The 7,500-nt window shown below is 38.1% G+C and overlaps 1 protein-coding gene across 1 annotated transcript in view; it reads left to right on the forward strand.

The window, feature by feature from the left end:
* Positions 1-7,500, forward strand: part of LOC106876113 (uncharacterized) — a 187,355-nt gene that overhangs the window by 118,157 nt on the left and 61,698 nt on the right. The window lies entirely within an intron of this gene.

Consider the following 7,500-nt stretch of genomic DNA (forward strand, 5'->3'; position numbering starts at 1 on the left):
AGATCGTAGGTCAAAGGGAGATAATCAATCCCTTTTTGATAGGACAAAGAAAACCTGTTTTCGCGACCGAGAATTCTTAGATTCGGTCTCGAATTTAGGCTTGGAGAAGAAAGTGTTAATTTTTACATGTGTAAGAATCACGAGATAAACAGTCAAACTTTAATCCGCCATCATCTTACCCAGATTTCTCAATGAATAAAACGTATCAAACACTGAGCAAGGTTAACAAACGAATATTTTCTTGGCATCAAACAGACAATATTTCTTTGAACTAAATTCTATCATTGCTACCCTTGTGGGGAAGATTCGCAAAACAGACAGCCTTATTTGTTCGAAGTTTGCCATTCTTTGCTATGGTATCATTAATATTATCTGCTGCAATATTAATTTATGTCAAGCAATCGTTATTTTCTCATAACTTTTCAAGTACAACCACAAATCAAAGCAGCATGGTAATGGTAAGACGGCGAGCTGGCAAAATTGTTTAACATGCCGAGCAAATGCTTACTGGTATTTCGCCCGTCTTTGCGTTCCGAGTTCAAATTCCGCCGAGGTCGACTTTGCCTTTCTTCCTTTCGGGGTCGATAAAATAAGTACCAGTTGAACACTGAGGTTGATGTAATCTACTTACTCCACCGAACTAGCTGGTCTTATGCCAAAATTTGAAATCAATATTTTGCAGTGGCAGCATTAATATCGTCTGCAACAATATTAATTTACGGCAGATTATTGTTATACTTTCTCATAACTTTGCAACTATAACCACAAAGATGGCAACTTTAGAACTTCTCTGCAATTTTGTTCTGACAGTCAATCCATCCACCTATCGTCTCCGCTGAATGTTCTTGGGAAGGTCCTCGAGTAATTCCTCCATAGGGTCCGATCAGAAGTAACCGTCATTACATATGAATGAAGTTGGATTCCTATGCGTGACCAACTGGTTTATGGATATTATCCAACCATTTCGCTCTTGATCTATTGCTAGGTCTCCTGCCGGTCAGTGAAGCTTGAAGAATCTGCCTTGCGCAAATTCCTGTGACATTCTAATTACATATCGGTAGTACCAGAGTTGTGACTCCTCAATGCCAAGACGTAACGGCTTGACCTGGAGAGATTCGCTAATCTGCGAGATACACATCCTGTCGTGTAACGTTTCTCCAGAGATCCTTCGAAAGAACTCCTCTATTTTTGTAAATATCAAACATTCATGATCAATCGCAAGGTGTAAACAATATGACGCAATATTTATTTGCAAAAGAATATTGAAATATATTCTGAGAGTATATCAAAATCTGATCTAGTTTGTTATTTTTACTGTGAATAGCCTTAACATATCCAGGTGAAGCATTAATTTAAACTAGCATCGCTCTATTTTGCAACTGTAAATTGAAACAGGATGGTGAACTGAGAACTCGTCTGGAATTTTTGGCGATGATAGCAAAAACGTATTCCGGTGCAGGGTTAAATTTCGGTAGACTAACGTTTGATTTTCTTAGAGATTGCAACTGCAATTACAGAAGAACTATGTGCATAAGTGCATAGTTAGACATATGATCTGTATGTGCCTTACAGCTTTGAAATACGAATTGAAACTCCACCCAACTTAATGTAGGGCTAGGTTGAGCTAGAGATAAGAGCTGGATGCATTCACCTTCCAATATTGTAACAACTTACTGGTAAACATAAACACACGTGCACACGCACACACACACGTACATAATATATATACATATACGCACACGCAATCACAGAGACAGATGTGCATATATATATATATATATATACACACACACATATATATATATATATATATATATATATATATATATATATATATATATACACACACACACACACACACACACACACACACATATATATATATATATATATATATATATATATATATATATATATATATAAGGGTCACATGAGCAGGGCGGCAGCTAGACATGTTTTGTGTAGATAATTATGACAGCTAAAGAAGATACTAGTACACACACACACGTCTATATACATATATATATATATATATATATATATATATATATATATATATATATATATACGTGTGTGAAGAAGACTAGGAGAAAGTAATGGAGAGATATATTAGATTATATAGTCATATAAAAACATATACACACGTGCACCGCGTGCACACAGGCACACTCACATGTGCCTACATGCACACATATATGCATACACACGCACAGACCCAGACAGATGGACAGGCTGACAGACAGGCAGACAGACAGTTAGAAAAACATAGACAGCTACATAAATACATACATAGAGGTATAAATAAATGCGTATGTTAGCAAATACGTTGGTTCGTCGATTGGTCATTAGATAGATAGATAGATAGATAAAGATAGATAGACAGACAGACAGACAGACAGATAGATAGATAGATAGATAGATAGATAGATAGATAGATAGATAGATAGATAGCTAGATAGATAGAGAGAGAGAGACAGACAGACAAAGGAAGACAGACATATTCCCATAAATTTGAAATAACTAAAACGTTAAATAATGACCCCATCAAAATGGCGGATTGTATCGTCTGCTTTTTTGGCAAAGCATCCGATCACAATAGACATGTAGAAACATTACCGACTTCACCTCCACACTGTCATCACATATTGCATGAACTCACGTAACCAGATACCAAACACAACATATCTGACATACCCACAGGCGCACGAGCATATGTATTCATTCATTTACCTGCAATATATACGTGCCTCTGTGCCTCTGTGCATATGTGTGTGTGGGGGGGGGGCATGGCTATATGTTTGTCTATGAATATATATATGCGTGTGTATGTGTGTACATATACGTACGTTTGTAATTGTATATTTATATTCACAAAAACATACATATACATACGTGTGCATGTGTATGAATGTTTGCATGTATGTATATATGGATACGTTTACACACACACACACATACACACATGCATGTGCCCGTGTTCGTATATATACATGCACTTTCACAAACGTGTGTATAAAATTATATATGTACATATCTTTGTGCCTGTATGAATAAATGTATGTGAGTAGACATGCTTTTGGTCCTTTGAGATGGCAGCTTTTCAGGAGAAATAATAATTTCTTCATAAAATTAGGCGGGATTAAAAATCTGAATTTGAAAAAGGGAAATTGTAAAGAAAAAAAAATGTATAAAATTCGCATAATTACTTTTTTTTTAATTACTTAATACGAGGTTCTCATGGTTCCTGATTGGCATTAAACATGAATAGCATGATTACCATATATAATATAATATATATATTATATATGTATGTGTGTGTGTGTGTATATATATATATATAGATAGATAGATAGATACCGGAGTAAGCACATAAAATGTGCAACAAGGTGGAAAAAAGAGTACTCAAATACCAGAGGTAGAGTAATATGCTTTATTTAAAAGTAGCAGAAATATAACAAAAGACTGTTACTTGGAGTTCCATGTTCCCGTTCATCGGACAGTTTTGTCTAACAAAACTGTCCGATGATTGGGAACGTAAAACTCCGAGTTAGTCTTTCGTCATATTTCTGCTGCTTTTAAATAAAGTATATAGATAGATAGATAGATAGATAGATAGATAGATAGATAGAAAGATAATATGTATATATATATATACATACACACATGCATACATATATATATTGGTGCATCTGCTACAATTTGGAAATCTAGGTTTTATAATCATTCTAATTCATATATATATATATTAAGTAATGAGAAGAAGGGTTTGATATTAAACTTCATTCTGTACAACATTCGTTCCCCTAACTAGATGGGCATATAACAACATGGCAGCCGACACTCAAGATCTTTACCGAGACACAACTTTATCGATGTACCTGATGAGAACCAAACTGCAAAATTATGCAACACAACACGTTGAACGGAGTTGCACACATAAAGGGCAATACAAGGACAGGTTGAAACGAATGTAGTGTAGAATAAAATTCAATACCAAATCCATCTTCTTGTTACTTAATTAATATTCCCCTAACTGACACGACCAAGTTCTTGAAGTAGATCCAATGGAAATATGCCACAACTGCAGATGACAACAGGCAGCCTAAACTGTATTGGTGCTCTATGCAACATTTAAATACACTAATCGAATTATACCTATTAGTCCAAAATGCTTATTTATATATATATATATATATATATATATATATATATATATATATATATATATATATATATATATATATATATATATGCATACATTCATACATACATATGTACATACATACATTATATATAGATATAGACATATACACATGCATACATACCAATACGGGAGAGACTCCATATTCTTGTGATATTTGTGGAAAATCACTTTCTGGCAAAAGTGCTCTAACTTATCATAAACGTATTCATACAGGGGAGAAGCCATTTCGCTGTGACATCTGTGGTAAATCATTCTCTCAAAAAATTAGCTTGACTACACACAAACCTACTCATACAGGAGAGAAGCCATATCACTGTGGTGTCTGTGGTACATCATTTTCTCACCAAAGTACTTTAACTTTTCACAAATGTATTCATACAGGAGAGACACCATATTCCTGTAATATCTGTGGTAATTCACTTTCTTGCAAAAGTGCTTTAACTTATCATAAACGTATTCATACAGGGGAGAAGCCATATCACTGTGACATTTGTGGTAAATCCTTTTCTGTAAGCAGTAACTTAATTAGTCACAGACATATTCATGCAGGAGAGAAGCTGTATCATTGTGGTGTCTGTGGTAAATCATTCCCTTCAGCCATACTCGTCACCAGGCACAAACGTTTCCATACAGGAGAGTCACCATATCACTGTGATATCTGTGGTAAATCATTCTCTCAAAGTGGCAACTTAGCTACTCACAAACGTTTCCATACAGGAGAGAAGCCATATCACTGTGATATCTGTGGTAGGTCATTCACTCAACATGGTAAATTGACTTCTCATAAACGTGTTCATAAGGGGACAAAGCAATCCCATTGATAGTTGTGGGTCCTTCTCTGTAAATTGTGACTTGACCCTTTATCATGCAGATTATTCTGTTGAATGTGATGTTACTTTCAATTTGTCATGCATTCTCTCACAGTTTTCAAATTTTGAAGACGTGATTGTTTGCTTTTAGAGTGACATTGTAGGGCAGGTGTAAGAGGTCAACTCTGGCTTGTTGGAACATAAACAGGTAGAACAGATATGGCCGGTTTAAATGCTAAAGGGTCAACAGTAGAAGTACCAACATTTCTCACTTCTTACAGGGACCATAGCAGTGACTTTTGACAGGCATTGAAAATCTTTAATACAATTTATTTTAAATATAAGCAAATGCAGTGAATAAAGGATTTGAAAATACATTCTTTTAGCATTTATTTACCGTTCATTCATGCACAACAAATGACCACAATATATGGGAGTATAAAAATCTGTCACATCTTAAAATTTAAAGGACGATGAACAAAAACAAGACACTTTCCTTCACAACCTTGCTACCAAGGAGGTGGCCTGTCAAAAATATATTGTAAATTAATAAGAGAAGGATATACATACAGACAGGGCGAGGGTGGCCCTTAAGTCCCTACCCCTCCGTATATCTTATGTATCCAGTATATATATGTGTGCTGTTCCTCATTCTTGCTGTATATTATGCAACCCATGTTCTGTGAGACATTTCCCTTGACATAGCAGCAGGTTATTGTTTAAAGACTTTATAATACAAGCTTAATTGAAGATAATATATAGACGGATAGGGACTTACAGGCCACCCTGTACATACATACATACATACACACACACACACACACGCGCGCAATGGAGTTCTCCCTCTCTCTGGGATAAGGGACATAACTCTATATTTAATTTTTTTCGGTTGAGCATCGAGTTCGTAATATTCCCACATGGCTGGATCATTTGCTGTTTCTGTTTTTGTGTAAATTCCGTACGGAGCACTCAGGATCCATTCCATGAAATTCAATTATCACTAACTTTTTAGAAAGAGAATGATGTATTGGAAGATTTATAATAAAAGTATTTATTTAAAATAGAGGGGATACAATCAACATGTATAAACATATGCACGGCCTGTACCTGACCAACAACGCCCCCAAATTGAACTACTTCCAAGGCAGAAATACGAGAGGACACAGCCTGAGAATTAGAAAGATCACACTGCACGCACAACATGAGAAGCTGCTTTTTCCTACAGCGTGCGACCGCCACATGGAACAGTCTGCCAAACAATGCGGTCGTAGCACCATCAGTCAATGCCTTCAAGAACAGGCTTGGTGCACACTGGAAGGAGCTTCCTGCAAAATTTGACCCTGTCTGTTACGATTAGCTACAGCTGTCGAAGTGTTGTATCACACACGACAAATCAATTGTACTAGTGGAAGAGGACCTGCGAACAGGCTCCTAGGAGCTTCAACAAGGAAACCATCCAGTATCCAGTAAAATAGCAGTACCACCTGACTGGCCCTCGTGCCAGTGGCACATAAAAGCACCCACTACACTCTCGGAGTGGTTGGCGTTAGGAAGGGCATCCAGCTGTAGAAGTTCTGCCAGATCAGATTGGAGCCTGGTGCAGCCATCTGGTTTCATCAGTCCTCAGTCAAATCGTCCAACCCATCATCATCATCATCATCGTTTAACGTCCGCTTTCCATGCTAGCATGGGTTGGACGATTTGACTGAGGACTGGTGCAACCAGATGGCTACACCAGGCTCCAATCTAATTTGGCAGAGTTTCTACAGCTGGATGCCCTTCCTAACGCCAACCACTCAGAGAGTGTAGTGGGTGCTTTTACGTGTCACCCGCACGAAAACAGCCACGCTCGAAATGGTGTCTTTTATGTGCCACCCGCACAAGAGCCAGTCCAGGGGCACTGGCAACGATCTCGCTCGAAAACCCTACAGGGCCAGTCAGGCGGTACTGGCAACGGTCATGCTCAGGATGGTACATCTTATGTGCCACCCGCACAAGAGCCAGTCCAGGGGCCCTGGCAACGATCTCACTTGGCTTGCCGGGTCTTCTCACGCACAGCACATTTCCAAAGGTCTCGGTCAGTAGTCATCGCCTCGGTGAGGCCCAATGTTCAAAGGTCTTGCCTCACCACCTCAGCCCAGGTCTTCCTGGGCCTACCTCTTCCACGGGTTCCCTCAACTGTTAGGGAGTGGCACTTTTTCACGCAGCTATCCTCATTCATTCTCACCACATGTCCAAACCAGCGCAATCGTCTCTCTTGCACACCACTACTGATGCTTCTTATGTTCAGCTTTTCTCTCAAGATACTTACACTCTGACGGGTATGCACGTTTACATTACACATCCAGCGGAGCATACTGGCTTCATTCCTTGCAAGCTTACGCATGTCCTCAGCAGTCACAGCCCATGTTTCACTGCCATGTAGCATGGCTGTTCGTACACAAGCATGGCTGTTCGTACACAGCATGTCTGTTCATACACACACAC

The sequence above is a fragment of the Octopus bimaculoides genome, chromosome 27, assembly GCF_046866305.1.
Source record: "Octopus bimaculoides isolate indiv1 chromosome 27, ASM4686630v1, whole genome shotgun sequence".
Lineage (NCBI taxonomy): Eukaryota > Metazoa > Mollusca > Cephalopoda > Octopoda > Octopodidae > Octopus > Octopus bimaculoides.